Source organism: Protopterus annectens, chromosome 3.part1, assembly GCF_019279795.1.
Source record: "Protopterus annectens isolate FY-2018-M chromosome 3.part1, PAN1.0, whole genome shotgun sequence".
Lineage (NCBI taxonomy): Eukaryota > Metazoa > Chordata > Ceratodontiformes > Protopteridae > Protopterus > Protopterus annectens.
In genome coordinates this window covers 1,234,566,938-1,234,588,467 of record NC_056732.1, presented here as the reverse complement: position 1 = coordinate 1,234,588,467, position 21,530 = coordinate 1,234,566,938, and the positions used below count along the sequence as shown (strand labels likewise).

Below are 21,530 nucleotides of genomic sequence, written 5' to 3'. Positions count from 1 at the left end.
GTGTGCTCTTAATGAAAATTGTGCTTGATGCAGTGAGGTCTGCAACTGGAAATATTAAGTGTACCCATTTGTATTCCAAGGGAACATCCCTCTCAGGTGTCAGTGGTGAGGACTCAGGCGCCTTGATTACTGGCCCAACGTGGGAACATTACATACTGGTGGGCATCACATATTGGTGGCCGTGGTAGCATCACGGGGACAATCAGCAGATTGCAATTAGTCTACAGTGCATTACAAGCTTTCAGAATTGAATGTCTGTATTGCATTTGTGGTCAGAACTGAAATATTTAGCACTCCATGTGTGGCATAAACTGTAGCAACTGCCAAATGCAGCAAGCAGTTTAAAACAAAAGAAGATATTTTTTCTTTGACAACTGAAGAAGCACTTCAAGTGCTCAGTGTGTGGCTCGACTGTAGTAACTGCTTGCTACAAATGCAGCAAACAGTTTGCTACAGTTTAAACAAATAAGAAGAGTTTTTTTAGAGAAGGGCGCCAGATAAGGGGATGTCCTCAGGTGCTAGCTACTCCAGTGCTATAAATCTTGTCCAAATAAGTCAGGAACAGGGCAATAAATAATGCCTAAAAATATGGATGCACTGCCATGTTTATTCTACATTTATTTATGTCCGTAACAAATAAAACAAATCTGCTGTAAAAATTAAAACAAGAACGTGTGACTGAGCACAACTGCCAAACATGTAAACAATGGCTGGAAGAGTGCATATGCGAACTCGCACAAAACTCTACGAGGCAAAATAAGAGAAAAGAAATGTATGGAGAATTTTATAAAACAATCAAGCATAATGTAATAAGGTATACTAGATGGCACAATCAGAAGCAAATAAGAACCAAATGATAGGCTTGTACTGTTCTGTAGGAGTGTTTTGCATATGAAACCTGCACAATGACACTACAGTATCAAAATTTAAGGTTATAATCTGCAAATGAGCCTCATCCTTTAACCTGATTTTAATTCCCTATCTTCACTTGTGTGCTAAATGACCAGTCACTTAAAAAGGCCATACCTCTCAGATCGCTAAAAATGGCAGTTGGTGCTTGGTAATCTTACTCAGATCATAAATCAATGAGGAACAGCATGTGAAATGCAAGTGAAGAAACTAAACCCTTCCATCTGCACACAGGACTGGAAGTACAAAGAAGCACTGCTTTTGTGTATTCAACAGATAACTAGTTTACAAAACTCTAGGAAAAGGGGATTAACTCAAAGTAATTGCATGATAATAACTGTGACATGAATATAATCTTTGTTGTGTTATCGTATATACAACAAAACATCCTGCCATCTTGCCAAGTTATTGCTAATATATTTAAGAGAATGCATTTTGCTGCCAGACTTCTTTTTACATAAATGCTGCAAAACATGCATTGCCACTTTCTTCTAGCAGTTGAATGAACTATTTATATAATAAAGATAGGCTTTAACCTTGGGCCTTTTCTGGAAACATGATTCACCTTTTCTTTCCGCTTTGTTGCATCTGTTAGTTTATCTGCAGCTGAATATGGCAGTTCTGCTTTTTATTTCTCGTTTTCAACTGTACAGCACTAACTTTCCAAACTTAAGCAATGGAAGTCCATAGCAGAATACACTTAATGGAACTCTTACATGCTAGCATTTAAAACCAGCATATATATTAGTACAGTATCAATCTCTCTACTGCGGTGGTGGTGCTGCGGTAGCATTGTCACCTCACCGTGAGATGTTGCCCTGTTCGATTCTCAGCTAGAGCGTCTTCTGTGTAGAGACATGCGTGAATGGGCATCCGTTCGTTGAAGGTTGTGTGTCAGGGCCGGCAACTCGGCACGTAAAACTCTACTGCCAATCATTAGCGGACCGGAGTTCCGCTGTGGCGACCCCTAACCGGGAAAGCCAAAAGATACAACAACAACAACACAGTATCAATCTCTCTACAAATACAAGAAGAACCTGCTTCATGGGTCATTGGCTGGATTCACCTTGGCAGAAGAGAGAAGCATCCACAGGCGAATGGATGGAGGATATTCTTTACCTACCAAGGAGGGACATTTCACAGAATAACATACTGAAAGAATGTATTTGCTATATCTTACACTGAAGATCCACTTTGTTGGGTACAGGCAGGAAGACTGTACTTACATTCATGTTCTGGGGCTGTGCACAGCTTGTGAACAGTGTCAGAAGCAATTACAGAAATGTCACATCAAGTATTTGTGAAGGAAAATATTTTTCACTGCTCACATATGTATGGCTGGCAGGCTCTCTACTAACCCAGTGCAAGACGTAAAACACTATATGGTAATAAACTTCTCAACTGTACCTCTTTAAGATAGTTTCAGGCTTGATTTACTCCTTTATATGATTAGTGAATAACTGCATCTATTCTAGAGGTACATTCCTATTTTCAGGCTTAAGTTACCCCTTCATACAATTTTTAAGCTGTTTAGAATATAGAAAACCACTCTATGTGGGCAACATACTGGTGGCACCAATAACTTAAAGAAAGAAGACCCACACATTGCAGGTAGATTTTTGCAGTATCACTCAAAGTATTTGACAATACAGTTAGATTTATGCAACATTTCTTTAGATAGACCCATTTTCTATGCCAATAACTACAATGACATTTTATGTAGCCTTTATTTCACACACCAGTCAGCTGTGTTTTGGCAAAGATATTCACTTTACCTGAAGACGAGAAGGTGAATAATCTGTTCATGGCATCTCAAGTTATGTCAGTGAAGCACTATGTTATACAGCCTATGACCTAAAATGACACAGAAATCAGCAGCGGCAATTTTATTTACAATGGAGGCCAATAGGGTTAACCAGAGTAGGTCACTATAGACAGAATAAGTTAAGCAGGCTATAGACAGTACAATATCAAAAAAATACAACTTAAAAATAATGAACGTGTGTCTGCATGGGTATGTACATACAAGCACACATTCACATTATATACAAGTTTCTTGATATATACAAGGGAGCCATGGATTTAATTGTTTAATCAAATGGTGTTTTGATTGACATCTGTTAAACTGACAAAATTTAGTCAGCTAATCAGATGGTCAATAGAAGTGACAGATAATACAATTCTTGGAGTTCAGGAATATGCCCTTTCCCCAATACTGTGATATTTATATATAGTTAATATATATAATTAGCAGGGGGGGCTTGCCCCCCTGCAAAAAACAATGTTTTGTGTGCGTTACATTTTTATTTTGCATATGCTTAGGCTTTTGCTCAGCAAATGCATAGTAGAATGTCAATATTTGTGTTTTCGATGTTTTGTGATCAACATTTTGAAAATTAACTTTAAGGTCTTTCGATTGTGTTTAGTACACCCATGTACAAATACATCACTTTTTTCTGTATTTCCTATAATAACAGCATGCTGACTACAGGATTTCCATGAAACACCTCTGTATATTATAGTACGGTATTTGAAAATGAAAATTGCCCAAAAGTAGTTTCCATTTGTTTTCAAACTAAAGTGTGTTAAGCAGCACATTTCTGTACATGTATCCTATATAAATAACTGAAGCAATGCTATGATACTGCTTAATCAGTGTAGTAATGCAGGAAACAAGAAATAAGTATTCTTTTTGGGAAAAACAACTGAAATATACAGCCTGAACATAAACCCCTACGTCACGAGATGGGTTGCTAACTGGCTTACAGACAGAACTCACACGATAAGAATAGCGGGCTCCAGGTCCGACTCTAAACCAGTCACAAGTGGTGTCCCACAGGACTCGGTCCTGGGACCTCTACTGTTCGGCATATACTTCTCAGAAGTACAGGCAAACACAGGAGGACTATGGCTAACCAAGTTCGCCGATGACTGCAAACTGGGAGCCATAACTGACTCTCCGGCTGACACGGACATTCTCCGAAAGGGCCTTACTGAGACGGATACCTGGTGTCAAAGTCATGGTCTCAAGCTAAATGCCAAAAAATGCATAGTCATCCCACTTGGGAAAAACAAAACACCCATGAATTACCACATAGGTGGCAGCCCCCTTAATACAGAAGAGGTAATAAGAGATCTGGGGACCTAGGTAGATAGTAATCTCTCCTTTGACAATCATATTGCCAAAGTAGTTAGGAAATCCTTCCATGTAGCCCATCTAATTACTAAGGGTTCGCATCTAGAAATAAAGAGGTTATAGTGCCCCTCTACTCGTCACTCATCATAGAGTACAATGCCCCATTTGGGATGTACCTTACAAGACACTTCCAACAGCTGGAAAGACCACAAAAATACCTCACCAAGAGGATTACTGGTCTCAAACATATGTCCTATGCAGTCCGACTGGAAAAACCCCAGCTGTATTCAGTGACATATCGCTTACTCAGAGGTGATCTCTGCCTGACTTACAAAGCCATGTCCAACTCAGAATTGATGGACATGCTCCACCTAAAGAAATCCAAGTCACTGCAAGCCACTCGCTCTAGTGAGCTAAACCTCGCCACAACAATAAATAGAACATGCTGGAGGGATAGATTCCTGTCACAGAGACTCCCCATGCTTTGGAACAAAATTCCTAACTACATTAGGCAGAGACCCCTCACTAACACTCTTCAAGAGAAACCTTGACGAGTGTATGGGTAACAGAAAATACACCCCTGGGATCACTTTATTGGCTCTTCTTGACAGAGGCTCAGTTAATTAATCAATGGGGCGGCAAAAGCTGACACACTCTGACTAGGCTTATAAATGCCCTCAGGCAGATTGCCTAATACCTTCCTATGAACCTATATCCAGCGTGTTCCTCATTTGCATGTTATTAAAAATAAACATTTAAAAATTATGTGGGGAATATGTGAAACTAGCCACAAAACCTACATTTCTGTTACTTACTGGACATTATGTAAGCAAGTGTCTGATGAACAGCTGTTCATAACCTAAATTTATCATCAAGCGAAGTAAAATCTGAAATTTCCTTTTTTTTTTTTTTTTTTTTTTAAGAGGAGTTTGTTCATCCTAGTCCTTAGGCTGCGTGGGAAGTGAATTTAGGGTTTCTGCTGTGATTATCTCACAGTTACTACAAGAAAACACTTGCCAATACAGGCAAGCACATATGATTCTGTGTGTGTGTGTGTGTGTGTGTGTGTTAAACACAAAGCACAGAATTAACATTTACAAATTATTTCAGCAATGACACATTCTTTACTTAGACTAGATGTACAGAGACACTTGGTTTACATTATCTGGAAAGGTTCAAATTTGGACTGTCTTAGTACTAGAAAAATGTGAGATTTTCATGGAATTTAGGATTTTAGGCCGCAGCACTCATTCATCACAACTTGTATTTCTTTTTGTACAGTCTACTTTTAGAACTGTCATTTTTCTTAAATAAGCATTCTGTACTTTATCTTAACTTGTATGTTGAATCTGTTGTAATGTTTCACTTTATGTCAGTATGAACACACACACACTCACATATATACATACAAAAGTGAGAAACCTTTTCTTTTTTAAATTCTGAATCATTGTTTCATGCTCATACTAACCTGTGGAATTTAGCCTTACTGATAAAAAGGAATACTTAAATATATGAAAAGCAAATGCACTTGAACAGAATGCTGTATTCTTAAAGGGAAACACTGCTTCTAGTCTCAACAAAGTTATTATTCAAAACAATGTTATTTTCTGGCTGAGCAATTTCTGTGCAAGCAATTTTACCTCAGCTTCGAAGTAGCCCCAAATGTATTTGATTTTTGTGCTGATTTCATAATAACATGCCATTTTTTATGGCTTAGAAACATGTATTTATATATAAATACATACATGTATGTACGTGCATATATACATACATTTTATATATATATATATATATATATATATATATATATACACACACACACACACACACACACACACACACACACACACACACATTATATATATATTTATATATATAATGGGTCTGCTTTGACTCACCAAAATAATACTTCACCGATTCCTAGATGGCCAATTCCACTTCCCTGAAACGACTTTAAACCGAAAGCATGAACTGCCGAAATCCTTTCCTTGTGAAAGGAACTACTTGCCCACCATGGTGAAAACCTCAACAGACCAAAACTAAACCCACCCAAGAAGGGGGGCCCCCCCCCCCCCACTTAAATGTACCAACTCCAAGATTGCACTACACTGGAAAAAGGGCAAAGTTCACCCTGGTGGCCAAGTGGTTCCTTTTACAAGGAAAGGATTTTGGCAGTCCATGCTTTCAGTTTAAAGCCATTTCAGTGGAGTCGGCCAACTAGGAATCGGTGAAGTGTTACTTCGGTGAGTCAAAGTAGATCCATATTATATGGATCTACTTCATTTAATCACATTATCAGAATGGTGAACTTCATAACGTCAAGATGATGTACTCATAACCTCACAAAAATGAGACTGCACAATAGCGACACTTTGAATGTCGAACCCCCTTTTGCACATGTTGGGACTCACTGTTATGAATGCAGATCGCGCTGTATTCATAAGCAGAGATTCTACATTTAGACAGAAAAAAAATCAAAAGTGCAGCCTTAACAATGATTTTGTCCCCCTGCACCCCGCACACCCCCTGCTGATCAAATATACCAATTCCGACATCGCACTACAGTGGGGAAAGGGATAAATGTCCTAATCCTCAATGTACAACAATCTCCATTCCATTTGTTTTCTTCATTAATACTACATTTTTTTTTCTGTTTAAAGTGTAGAATCTCTGTGTATGAATGCAGCATGATCTGCATTCATAACAGTGCTTTCTGATATGCGCAAAAGGTGGTTTGACATTCTAAGTTTCGCTATTGTGCAGTTTCATTTTTGAGGTTACGAGTACTTCATCTTGATGTTATGGGGTTCGACATTATGGTAATGCGATTACACGAAGGAGACCCATATATACATACATATATATATATATATATATATATATATATATACACACACACACACACACACACACACACACACACACACACACACACACACACACACACACACACACACAGAGAGAGAGAGAGAGAGTTTGTCAACATATGTCTGTTGCGCATAAAATGTCAAAAGACACAGCAGTCTAGTAACAGTGAACCAGCTCTCAAACCATTTGAAAATTTATAGCAAATTTACTTAGAAAAATATGTCATGACCATCAGCTACAATTGCAAATAGCTGAATTTCAGATTTAAAGATAATTACACAACTTCATTTTCATATGCGAGAGAAAACCTCTCTATACCTACACAAGATTATTTCTCATCTAATTACAGCTCTAGATTTAATATGAGCATTTGTTGCATTCTCCAACTCTGAAGAAAAGTTATGCAAGTACCTCTTATGGAAAGTGCGCACAATGTAACAAGTTAGGCCACATGTCAGTCCCACTTTGGGAGGTCTTAATAACACTCTCAGGGAATAATATTTTGAAGCTCGAGTATAAGACCCACATAAGAATGTCATTCTTCCTTTAATAGTGTAAATGTGGCTCAGTGCCGAATGCGACTCCACTAGACTTCCCCTTAGTATAAATAAGTTTTAGTCGGGACATAATTCCAGTGACAGGAGAGTTCCCCTTTTATAGAAAGCATGCATAATGTTTACTTTAATTGTTGTATTCCCTACCATGAAAAGAAACTGCATACTCACCCATAAGTGACACTAAATAAAATGAGCATGCCAGGTTCTGAGTGTCAAATGAATGTAAAACCTGTACTAGGTATCTATGTACAAATGGATATATATATCACTCCCTCTTTAAGAGTTCTTCTGGAAAATTATTCTTGGATGCTCAAATACAAAAATGTACTTAAAGCTACACTGTACCCTTAACACATCAGATGCAGATCACCGATTAATTTCAACTCACCATACCATTGTGTCCCTACAAGGAGTTTTTAATCATTGCATGCTTACAGTAATATAAAAACAAATTGTTTTTTCCTGGGGAAAATTATCTATCTGATAGGCTACATAAAACTGTCCAGTGACGGCTGGTGACTTCAAATCAAAGGGGGGCTGCAGGAGACAGCTGAATGGGTGGGGGTCAATGGGAATGGGTGTGGCCAACTAGAAAGGGAAGGAGCTATGCTCAAAACCACAAAACCTGTAACTTTAATTAAATACTCTGCCCTGGGTGCCAAACCATCATTATGAGAGTCCAATCAAGACAAAATGAAGTGCAAAACAAAAAACATATTTCAATCCATTGGCTGCATGACAGCTTACTTAATATCTAGATGGAAACAAAAAGGTTGTGAGGCATGAAAAAATAAATTACTTTTTAAATACATTACTGGAATGCTAGTCAAAATCAAGTATAAGAAAAACAAGCAGCACTCAACTCAAACCACTTCACCTTGCACTGCAGTTCTAATTATAATTTATATTCAGCTTTATTAAAGTACCAAGTAACATGCTGAAAGTAGCGATCTCTGTGATACCCCCACTTGTAAAAATGTTTCTTATCCAAAAAAGACCCGCTGCCTGACAACAACTATCTACTTGTTTCATGGGGAAAACATGATCAAAGTAAAACATGGAAAGCAAACAGGAAACAAGCTCAACATACATTGCTTAAAGGATTACTGCACAGGATATGAACCACACATGATAGATTGGCATTCTGTTTAGTTTGCAGGTAAAGCCTGTAATGAGCTCTTAAAATATAGTAATCCTGTCCGTTATTACAAATACTGTCATATGCATTTCAGTACCCAAGGCTTATATGGTATCTAGTTATGTAAGTATTCTCTGCATAGCAACAACAGAAAGGCTTTCAATGTTGGCAATTCTTTAACAGTATGCTTATTAAAAATTACTTGCATCTTACAATCTCAGACAAGCTTGCCAGATGGCCATTAAAGCACTGCTACTTAAACAGAGAGCAAAATGCACTTTCTGAATAATAATAAGCATAAATCAACAGTATACAAATATGACAGAAACCAGAACATTCTGCAAAATCAAGGACAGATGAAAAACCATTGTAGTACTTATGTCTACCTTGGATGGGGGGATAGTCTGCACATTTACACTGCATAACTGCTCCTTGCCTTGCTTGGACACATCCAGAGTCACTACATGGGGGAGTGGGGTGCAACAAGTATGTCACAATTTGAAATGTCTCTGGCTGACTGTGATGGCCCTGACACATTTGTCATACCTCTCAACCTCAGAGCAAGAAATCTGGACAAAGCCATACATAGAAGTGGGACAAAGGCCCAAAAATAAGGACAATTTTTAAATATTGCTCTTATAAACTTAGAAAGATAATGGAATAGTAGGTCTTGCATTAGTATGAGTTTTCTGAAGGGTATGAAATCTGAAACTGAACTGTCATTATTTTCTAACTTCAGTCTCTAATGATTTGCCACTAATTTGCCAAAAAACCCACAATTTTATGAAAAATGGACCAAAAATGTGATTCAAAAATATAAAATAGCCACACAATACAGCTGGGAACCTGTCAAAGAAGGGACACTTTTTAATATTAGTACTGCTAACTTGAACAGCTGACAAAATAAAATAATCTACATGCATTTCTGAAATAAAAGTAATCTATAACTGATTATTACAGTTATTTATTAATTGTAAACCCTCCATGTTTTCTTCCAAAGTTGGCATTTTATGGTGGCATTATTAGGGGAAGAGCAACATTTTGAGCCAAAATCGGGGACAGTTGAGAGGTTTGGATAAGCCTAATTCTATAAAGCAATTTATTTGCATGTACCTCTCAACCTGTTAATGCAGGAAATCTGGATAAGGCCAAATATATGGAGGGAGCATATAAACAGCACTAGAAATTGCTCTTGTATAAACTGAGACACTTGATCGAATAACAGGTCACGCTTTAACATGCATTTTTCTGAAGGTTATGAAGTCTGAAACTCAGTGTCGGTCATTATTTAGTGATTTCATTCCTAAATGATTTGAGAGAAAACCACAAATTTTTTGAGGAACAAACGAAAAATAAGAAGCAAAAATTTATTCGTTCTGCAAAAATCTGGACAGTTGAGAGGTATAGTTCAGCCGGGGCTGTCTGAGTTTGCTGCCCTTCCCCCCTCACAAAATCATGGTCGAATGGAGCTTCCCCCCCTACAGCCATTCCAATGAACCATTACTTGGCTATTTCACCCCATTTACCATAAAAACTAATGTGCATACTGCTTTACTTCTGTGATGATTTGGACTTCATTTAAAAGTTTTATTTTGCATTTTACAGCGCAAACACTAATAGATATCATATCTGCTAAACAAAGCAATGCAGTCTCATAATGAGAACAGACTTAGCATTAAAACTTCTCTGCCCTTGAAAACTCACAATCACTGAAACAGCATTGAAACCCACATTCAAAGAAAATACATTTTGCCAGTGGCAGATTAACTTTGGGTTTGGGCTGTTTTCAAATCACAGGCCCCTTGCACACGAAACATACACATGCTTTTTCATACACTTTCCTGATTGTATTAAATTATATTCCTTGTACAATACAGTACAGTTTTAGAGGGCATTTTAAATTTATTGTTTTGAAATTTTTCCAGTAAACAATGAAACAAAATGCATGCACCAGTAATGACAAAACTGCCCAATTCAGAACATTTCCATCATAAAAGTCTACTCAAACTTCTACAGTCCACCAGTATCAGTACATATGCACAATCTCTGAAGAAGTAAAAGTCATCTAAATAATTCCACATTAAAGAGATCTGTAACTAATGAAGAGGTTGCTGCTAGCAAACAACTTTGTATTTCATGGTTTCATCTACAAATAAAGTGCCCGTTACCCTTGAGGAATAAATTGTCTATCTTACACTAAAAAAATGATAAGCTAGTAATATTGCCATAGGGAATGGATGGCAAACTGATAATAGGTTCATAGTTACTAGGTATCTTTGCATCCACCCCTTTTGCAACACATTACAGTATCAGAAATGCATCTATCTACTGTGGGAGTAGAGCCCACAGCCTTCTGCATCAAAAGCAAGTATACTACCTGTTGTGCTATTAACAATGCAAGCCGATGCAGCATAAGCAGCACTAAACTTTTGCTCCCCTGCAGCTCTCAGCTCCTTGTAAAATCTGCTCACTCAGTTGTATCTCTGAACTTTGCAGCACAAAGAAATCTGGAAAAAGCCAAAGTTTATTGGGGGGGGGACAAAAGCCCAAAAACCAGGGACACATTTTAAACATTGCTTGTATAATGTTGGAAAGTTGCTAGAATAAAATGCTGTGTTACCACCATACACTTCACTGCCAAGCCTTACACCCAGGACCCTGTGTAAAACAGTCAGAGCAACATACCACTATGCCAAATCAGCTGTTTTGTGAAAGAGGAAGATGGAAACTTAAATGGCTATTTAGTGAATTCAGTTCTCACCATAGCACAGCTGTCAACCTCTTAGTACAAAACACATGAACAAAGCCAATAATGGGTGAATACAGCCCCCAAACATTCAGTGAATTCAGTTCTCACCATAGCTCTCAACCTCTTAGCAAAAAACACCTGGACAAAGCCAGTAATGGGGGAATATAGCCCCCAAACATATTCAGTGAATTCAGTTCTTACCATAGCTCTCAACCTTAGCATAAAACATGGATGAAGCCAATAATGGGGAAATACAGTCCCAAAAATAGGGACAAATTTCAAATATCCATCTTATACACTTAGAAAATTGCTAGAATAAAAGCTTTTGTGTTACCATGCACTTTCTAAAGAATATGAAGTCTGATACTCAAATGCGTGTTAATTTTAACATTTGTTAACCAGGAAAGTCTTACTTGGAACAAAAGCTAATTTTTAGCAGAGGCCCAGGGAGTAACACTCCAGACAGGCATGTCTTTGTAAGATGGGAGGACACTAGAGGAAACAAAAACAGGGAGGGCATACAGACTCCACACAGAAGGTAAGGCACCCCAGCCAAGAATCAGACCAGAGAACATGTAGCTGTCAGGCAACAATGCTACCACTGCACCAATGCACTACTGGTTTTGCAAGGTTACAAAAATACAGAAACCACAGATTTTATGAGGAACAGAACAAGTATGAGGGAAAAATCTGCAGCATTTTTACAAATGGTGGTGGGCAGGGAATTCAGGCTCTTGCCACCTGGGCCCAAGGTACAGGGTTCAAGCCTTATTCTCTACTCACCACCATGGGGCATTTTATACGCACACACACACGTCAGGTAATCCTTCAACAGCTTTGTTCATTGGAGCAGCACTAAATACATCCACAGCTTCGTTAAGCCCAGGTAATCCTTCCACAGTCAGCTACTAAATACTTCCTTCCACAGCTTCGTTAAGCCCGCGAGATGTCTTGCCATTGCAGTCCGAGTCTGATCCCTTTCCTGTGACAGTCTATGCAGTTACAACTGCATAGACTTCTGAGATCTCTGCACTTGAATGCTTTGTAATCTGGATTGCTGTTGAGACAGTCTGCGCATGCTCCAGACTGTCTCAGCAGCAGTCCGGATATTGGAAATGCTAGTGTGCATGCGCAAAAGTCTGCTATTTGCAATCATTTTTTTCTTTTGTGTTTTATTTTATTTGATTTGATTTTCTTTCTTAATTTACAGCTGGGGGAGCTGCAGTCCGGCAGTCCAATAGCACGGGCCGCCCCTGAAACTGTCCACAGATACTTTTCTTCATGACTTGCTTGTGTCATACCTGAAAAATGGTCTATGAAAGAAGAGTTCCTTTACCCTGATAAAATATACTGCTAAACCATTTCAGATCCTTGACAAACTTTCTAAACAGAACTATTTCTGTAACAGTGATATATTTCTCAACTTGAAAATGTCACATGCTTTTATAAGCATTGTTCTATCTATCATCATCAGCTGCAGTCATTCCACTCATCAGCCAAACTGTTATCCATGTCATGTTACCCTGCTTCCTACTTTTTCCAAGACGGTGCATCTCCATTGATCTTGGCATTTCCCCATACTTAGAATGTCCAGTAATCACCAAAGTCTCTCAACTACTCTGATTTCCGTCTTCTTTGCACACAGTATGTCAGATGGTGATTCAATACAGTGGATAAATTACTTCTGTGTCCTACTAATGCCTTTCCCTCTTATTTTAAGACATTACCTGGTTTGCTTGGTCACATCCTTCTCACACTGCCTAGCAAGCTAACCTCAAGGTTAATAAGTTACATCTAGATTCTTCTCTTCCTTTTATTTTCTTTTGCTTAGTCCCTCCTTTGTTGAAACGTAGCTTCTGGATTATCACCCCAGGATGCAAAGTCTATTTACATTAGTACAATGAACTCCAATTGTCATGTTTGCCTACTCCCTCAGTCTTTAACATTTCTTGCTAAATTCTGAATCTACTATTATTCTTGTTAATGCATCATGGGCACACAGTTCATCCAGATATCAGACATACATATGGTAGACAGCAATATCCTGAGAACAGTTATGGTTTCACTGTACTAAGGGGATCCCCTTTCAACCATTCTCAGTTTCTTTTCTCCAGTCCCACACATTTTATTTTGTCTTGAACCCTTTGATGTTGCTCCATCCTGAAGACATTACTCAAGTCCAAATGTGTCATGTCCTCTGCAAGATCCCTATGCCCACTTCTGCTTGCTCAGAGAGTACTACAGTATGTAAGCAGAAACTGGGGAACTTAAACCATGAGCTACAGGATGAAAGCTATTATTTTATAACTTTAATGTTGTGTAATCCACTGCCGTTTGACTACAACTGCCATCACTCAATGGCATTCAGGAATTCACCATGATGGAACACAATATCCTATCACCTTGCTTGAAGTGAATACCCTACAGTTATGTATCTTCTTTCATAAATCTATTTTATTAATCTAAATGGGTTGCAATGAATTAAAAAATCGTTTATTGTGGAGATGAATGAGTGCTTCGTTACATCCAGCTCCACAATAAAGGATTTTTAGCTGTCTGAGCTTTCAGCACATTCTTTGCTCAACACAGCTCTACCTTGGATTTTTATGCAGTGACATTGCTTTTTAGCTTCCTTCTGCAGGTGGTTTACCTGCCTTCACTCCCCTTAGGGTAAGGGAGACTAGTTAATGCTGAGGTTACAAAAGGCTACAACCATAAATCCTTTTCAGTACTAGCTTTGTATTGCTTGAATTCTGTTTTCATTTGTCCCTTCCTAAGTGAGGTAAGAGTTGGATAGGTGTTTCCTCCTATCTGGGTGGATCCAGATCTTGTTTTGATACTTAAGGTCCAAAACAACTACTTAAAGTTCAAATACAAATACAAATAGTGCATGCAATGTCAGGCAGTATATACAGAAAAACAGTTCCTGAAGTAGGTTATACAATAGTAAATCAATTAACAGTAAACAATGGACAGTTATGCAGCATTACTGCATAATTTATTAAACTACAGGAAAATTCAAAGTTAGGCAATTTATATCAAAGTTATGTACACTATATGCAGGGCTGCAAGGCATTGTTAAGAGTCTGGTGAAGTGAAAAAGAGATGGGTTTTGTCCTCAGAGCTAGGTAAGAAGTACAAGGATTAGAGAGCATAAGTTAGAGCTTAGAAGAGAACAGAAGTAACAACAGCAAAGTCCATAGAAGATGGGATTATAAACCCTTCTTCATCCAAGCCAAATATACCTGTTTCAGTACAGGGTATATCATCATCATCCTCAATCACCTAATTCCCATTTTCTACATAAGTTGTGATGTCATGTCAAATGTCTCCATCTCTTTCTAGTCAATGCCACTCTCCTTTCTTCTTCAACAATCATGCCTGACTGTTAGAGGTCTTCTCTCACACAGTCATTCCACCTCTTAGCTGAGCACCCATATTTCCTCTTGCTCTCTTCCTGTCTGTCCCAAATCTTCTTCACCAGTTTGTCTTCTGCTTTTCTGTACAGGTGCCCAAGGCACAGCAATTTGTTCTCTTTAACCATTTCTGCAATTGGAGCTACTTTAGTTTCCACTCTTGTGTCTTCATTTCTTAATCTAGCACACAGCATGCATCCTACCACTCATCTCAGGCACTTCATTTCCATCACCTCTAGCTTCTGTTGATGCTCTGCCTTTACAGCCTATGTTTCTGTAGCATACAGTAGTACAGGTCACACCATTGTTTTGTAATGTGACGACCCACCACTGGACCAGTACTCAAGGAGCCTCAATCCTTACCACTGGCAACAGTGGGGGACGTTCACTGGAGGATGACAGGTACACACACAGTATTTCCAGATACAGCTCTCTGCATCAAGGGTAATTTCCCTTAAGAACACACAGAGACCACAGTCAGTCCAGGGCTGGTTTCTCCCTCTTTCTCCAGATCCCCAATAAGACTCCCCACTGGCACAGCTATAGAGCTGAGTCTTTAGCCAGGGTTCCAAGCCAAGTCCTGCAACATTTGCATTGTCCAACCAGTGTTTCATGTCTCTCCCCAAGTAGCCGATACACACACTCCTTGAGGTTTGATTCACAAACATATGCACACACACACACGGGAAAGGCTGGCACAGGTTTACTAGCTATGTCTCCTTTTGCCCAGGCTTAACAAAGGGTGTCCAATCTTACTGTGCAATGTTAATATTAACACAAATGGTAATTTGACCAAGAGCAGAACTATTAGGAGTGGCCCACAGTGTCACCAAATTAATATGCAAGTATTCTCAAAACTTAAATATCTCTACACAAATCAGCCACAATGAAAGATTTAAATATATTAATAATTAACAATAAAAGAACAAGACAATACTAAATACATATTCACAGTGACAGAGTTCAAAACCACAGGAAATATTTAAAACTACATTGCAGGACAGTCTCAAATAAATAAAGAAATCTATCTAAACTAAGCTTCACTATATTCCTGACTGAATCTAAGACGATTACTATAACCTAAGAACTTAACTAACAGAGCAAGGCAGATGTGGTGAGTGGATCTTGTTGTCAGGTCCAAGACATAATGCATAATGATCTGTCTCACTAAGAGACTTCTCAAATTAATATCTAAAATATTACTTGTGGGGTAGCTTGCAGAATGACATCACTTGTGGTAATCTGACTTTTAGTTCCCAGGCCCCAAAACCCTCATTGAGAGAAGCTGGTAGCATTTAGCATCTACCTATAAAAATATCCAGACAAGGGCTTTTCCTCAGACCTTTGGCAGATGTTGGAAGTCCTAAAACAATTGTATTCCTTCATGCTTCAAAAGTAGCAATGAGTTCACTCCAAGGACATTACAGATAGATTCCTAGCACAGACTGTGTGTCTCCAGCTGCACTGAAAACTTGAGTGGTAGCCTCTTTATTGTGTTCTATAAAGTAATTTAATTTTAGATATTTTTCTAATGTTTACTAGACTGAAGTTAACCTCCTGTAGCCCAGCTTCCACTGTTAAAATAGATATACATTTAAACAGTTACAATATTGCACGTACATTTCTGTTCTCTTCCAGTAGGGCACACTGTGGATACATTTTTAACACAGCACGTTTACAGATATCTTTGCAGTTTGATATACACATGACATACACTTCTAACACATTTGTAACAAAGCATCTTGTATAAATCCTTTTGATATTCACCAATGACATATAATTATTTACAAAATTCCATCTAGCTGTGCTGGCAGTATCTCCTTTCGTCACATGCAACACTTTGCTTTTCAACTTCTTTGGCATTTTTCTGTCCTACACTACACCTGACACACTGTGCTAGCTGGCTGCAGCCCCTCTGATTCTAGCTCTGACCTCCACATTCAGATTTCTGTTCTCATCAACAACCTCTCCCAGATATTTGATACTATTATCCTGTTACACCATCTTCCCTTCCATCCCAGTCCTTGGCTACTTCTGATTTTCCCCAATTGCTACTATTACAACGGTCTTACCTGTACTCCGTTTCATCCCATGTGCTTTCAGTTTTGCACTCCATTCCCCTATCATTTGCTGAAGTTCTTACTCAGGGTATGCTTGTAATGCCACATCATCTGCATACAACAACTATGTTGATCTGTCCTCTCCCACATGTTTGCTAAACATAGTTCCTCACCAGCATGAACAGTAGTGGGCTCAGAGGTGATCCCTGATGCACACCCACTCCCACTGGGAACCCCTCTGTGAGACCGAACACTGCTCGAGTACATATCTTGCATGAATTCTACTACTGTTTCTGGGACTCCAAACCACAGGACTGCTCAAATCAGCTTTTTGGGGACTTTATCATATGCTTTCTCCAAGTCTAGGAATGTCCAGCTGGACTCTCTCCTCATTTCTAGCTTCTTTTCAAGTATCTGTCTCACTACAAACATTGGGTCAGTTGCTCTGCATCCTGATCTAAATCCAAATTGCACATCTCCAGTCTTACTTTCTACTAATCTCAGTATTTGTTTACCAATCACCCTCTCCAGAGCTGTCATGCAATGTGATAAGAGTTTGATAACTCTGTACTGCTCACAGTTGTGAATGTCCCCTTTATTCTTGAACACTGGTATTAATATGCTTATTCTCCAGTCATCTGGGATATACTTTTCTCTCCACACTGCTATGAGTACACTCAGGAGCCATTCCTCCCCTATCTCACACAACATCTCCCCTATCTCACACAACATTTTTATCATATCTGCTGTGACCTCATCTGAGCCTGGTGCTTTTCTGGACTTCATTTTGCTAAATGATAATCTTACATTTTCTATGACAGGCTCCTCCTCTTCTCTCATCATAGACTGTGTCTGGGACAGTACAGCTTCTGAAATTTGCTTCATTCAGAAGCTGCTGGAACTTCTCCTTACATCTGCCTTTGATGTCCCATGGACTGGTGAGCAGGTTGTTGCTGGCATCCCTTATGAAGGGTGTTGGACTATCTTCTCTTTCTTTCTGTCTTTGCCTTGCAACTACATACAGTTTCTTTGTGCCATCTACTGAAATACTTTCCAGAAGCTGACACAGTGCCTCTGAGGCCTTGTTCTTTGCTACTGCAACTCCTTTCTTGGTCTCTTTGTTAGCCAACTAGTATTTCTTCCTAGCCTAGTCCTTTTCTATCTCCCACTTTTTCCTACACTCCTTTCTTCTGATGACTTCCTGAACTCCTTCATCCCACCACCAGCTTTCTTTATGTACTCTGTTTCCACACCCGGCCTGGCCCCATACCTGTTCTGTAGTCCTCACACAGGCTGTTTTGAGGCAATGACATTTTTCTTCAACTCCACCTCCTCTCTTCTCTTTCAGGTGCTACAGTCTTGAGTAATTCCTTGAACTGTTATGCTTTCCCTCCAGTCAGCTGCCAAGACTTCAGCCGGGTCTCTGTTGAACTTAGAACCTTCTCTGACTACTGCTTGTAGCTGACTGTGGCAACCAGTGGTTTATGCTTTGGGCTGTCTTTTTCACTGTGGATAACTTTGCAACGGTCGATTCTACCCTAGTGGCCTTTCCTTACAATGAGGAGGTCTACCTGAATTGCATGTTGGCCCATCTTGTATGCTATCCTGTGACACACTCTCCCTTTCTTAACACGTTAGCTACTATCAAGCTATTTGCCAAACAAAAGTCTAGAATTGCTTCTCCTTTTTTATTCCTGCTGCCTCACTTATGTGAACCCAGGCAGTCCTTATATTCTGTTCTGTCTGTCCCAAGATGTGCATTCAGATCACCTATTATCAACATCAATTCATGTCATCCTGCTTTAACTAGTAGGTCCTGTAACTGCTGTCTGAATGGATTCTTTTCCTTGCTATCACAACCCTGCCATGGGGCACAGCCTGAGATTATGAATAGTGCCTTATCATTAGGCTAGAGTCTAATTGCCACAAATCTGTCACTAATTCTGATGACATCCCTCAATGTCTTCTGAAGTCTCTCCCTCACCAGTATTCACACACCATTTCTAGCTTGCCTTCCTCCTGGGTAGTAGACTCTGGATTCCAAGTCATGTGGCTTTGCCGCACTGCCATTCCATCTTGCCCCCTGAATACATAGGATGGCCTGCCTCCTCCTTATCCTTATGTCCTATACTTCAAAGAGTAGTCTTGTCACTGAACCTACACTGAGTGGAGCAATTTTTAGTTCATGTCTGGCAGGCTGACTGGCTTTACATTCAACTTCCATTCAACAGAGCTACCCCAGGTAACCTAAACTGGGCAACTGAACATTAGTTGGTCAGTAACTTATTCATCCAGGACTGCTAGACCTTATGGTGACCACTCACTGGTCAATAGGGGCACAATCACCCTTACAATAGTTAGCATGGGTCCATGGTGTACATCAGAGTAGGCCAGGTCCTCAATCCACTTATCACAGGCAAATCCCCAAGCTCATTTGGTGACATCAGTTAACATGGCCAAATCACCTACAGCCATATTTTTACACTCTCCAGTGAACATATCACCTAACACACTATCCCAACCTCTTTTCCACATTTCTTCTCCTCTCACAAAATTAATGAAGGTTGACCCACTTTAGAAACTAATGTAAATATTGTATATTATACTCTACTTGCTTCTTATAGTATACATATATTTCTATGTAATTAGGCTGAGTTACTACATTAATGCTTACGCGCCTGCATTTTGTGTTTATGAAATGTCTTGTGTTTCACCCAGGTTGAGTCGGAAATTGGCAAATAATGATTAGTGCACTGCCCTGGTAAAGAAATATAAATAAAAATACATAAATAAATAATATATATTCACATCCTGTCTGAAGGTAGAAAGGATGCTGTTCCAGATCTTGTTGCCTTTGCATTGGAGCTGTCTTCTGGCTATGTACCATTGCAGTTGTGAATAGGAGGATGGGCGTTTCTTGGACTGATAGAGAATGTTATGGGTGATTACATTTGGGTGAACTTCAGGTAACTGGAAATTCCAGTCAGTTTCTTTTTGTAATGGCATTGCAGTGGTGTGATCTACTGGGTCGATTTGCATCAAATTTAACTATTTTGTTGTAGCATTGTTGTTTGGATTTTGGTGCGAATTGGAGCAGCACGTAGCAGACTCGGTACAAGATAGGCAGAGGAACAGGATGTGCAGCTTTGGTCTGTGAGATGAGGCTTGGCTCAGCAGAGAGCACCTAATATTTATGTATTTTTACAGCATTATGACTATGTAGATCAAACCATGTTTTTGTCAATATAGCACTAAAAAGCCTAAAACTGATTACAACTACCCCAATCAACTAAGATATACTCAACTTCTTAGTACCTATAAAATTATCCAGAATCCATCTGCGTATCCAGCACTAAATAAAATTCTACACAACTATGTTCCTTGTCAGTCATTATGATCCAGTGACCAAAAACTCCCATCTATCCACAAACCTATCACATCTGCTGGGCACTGTCTACTCATACCATGTTGCTAAGGCCTAGAACTCCATACCTGTATCCATCAGGTCAATACCCTTCCTCACATCCTACAAAACCATTCTGAAAGACTTCCTAGCCAAAAGCTGACTCTATTCTTGCTCAACACCAGGATAAACTATATCCCTAAATGTGAACAAGTACCTGTTCATGTCTTACATCTCCTTACTCTCCCTTCTTCACTCACTTCCTTACGTCTATAAATTCCTCTACCCTGGCTTTCTCTATAAATATGCCATAACCCTGTTTTTCTCTCACTTCATATTGCAATGCCTGTATACTAACTTATATTACTTATTTTTTTACATTCCTTAACTGGGTTAGTCCAACTGGGCCCAGACAGCCCTTTTTCAGTAGAGACCAGATGAGAAAAGCGCCAGGAATGTAATTAGTAAAAATAGGGAAAAAAACTAGCAAATCAAGTTATAAGATACTTAACAGCACAAAAACAGAGAAAGAGAAATCTACAACAGGAATATTTATAAGGCAAAAGTACAGCATTTTGAGAATGCAGAAGCAATAGGTTTGAGAAGTGTGGTTAGCTTTAGGTTATATACAAGGAAATACAGCAATGCCTTAAAATAAATAATATTTTCTAATATGTAATATACAATTCAGAGTAACATCATAGGTTCATAGGTAGGTACTAGGCTATCTGCCCAAAGGCATTTATAAGCCTAGCCAAAATGTGTTGGCTTTCGCCGTCCCCTTAGATTAGTTCCCTGTGCCTCTGTCCAGCACAGCCAATGAAGTGATCCCGGGGTAAACTTTCTATTTCCCATCCACTCGTCATGGTTTCTCTTGAAGAATGTTAGTGAGGAGCTCTGCCTAATGTAGATTGGAATCTTGTTCCAAAGCATGGAAAGTCTCTGGGACAGGAATCTATCCCTCCAGCATGTCCTATTTATTGTTGTGGTGAGGTTTAGATCCCTAGAGCGTGTGGCTCGAGGGGATATGGTTTTCTTTAGGTGGAGCATGTCCACCAATTCTGGGTTGGAAATGGCCTTGTATGTCAGGCAGAGATCACCTCTGAGTAGGCGGTATGCAACAGAGTACAGCTGGAGTTTCTTCAATCGAGCTGCATAGGACATCTGTTTGAGGCCAGTGATCCTCTTGGTGAGGTACTTTTCTGGTCTTTCCAGCTGTTACAGGTGTCTTGTAAGGTACATCCCAAATGGAGCATTGTATTCTATGACGGGTCTGATGAGTAGAGGAGTACAA

At 39.2% G+C, this 21,530-nt stretch overlaps 1 protein-coding gene across 1 annotated transcript in view; it reads right to left on the bottom strand.

Annotated features, from left to right (window-relative positions):
- Positions 1-21,530, bottom strand: part of CPT1A (carnitine palmitoyltransferase 1A) — an 849,468-nt gene that overhangs the window by 669,284 nt on the left and 158,654 nt on the right. The gene's annotated exons all lie outside the window — the stretch shown is intronic.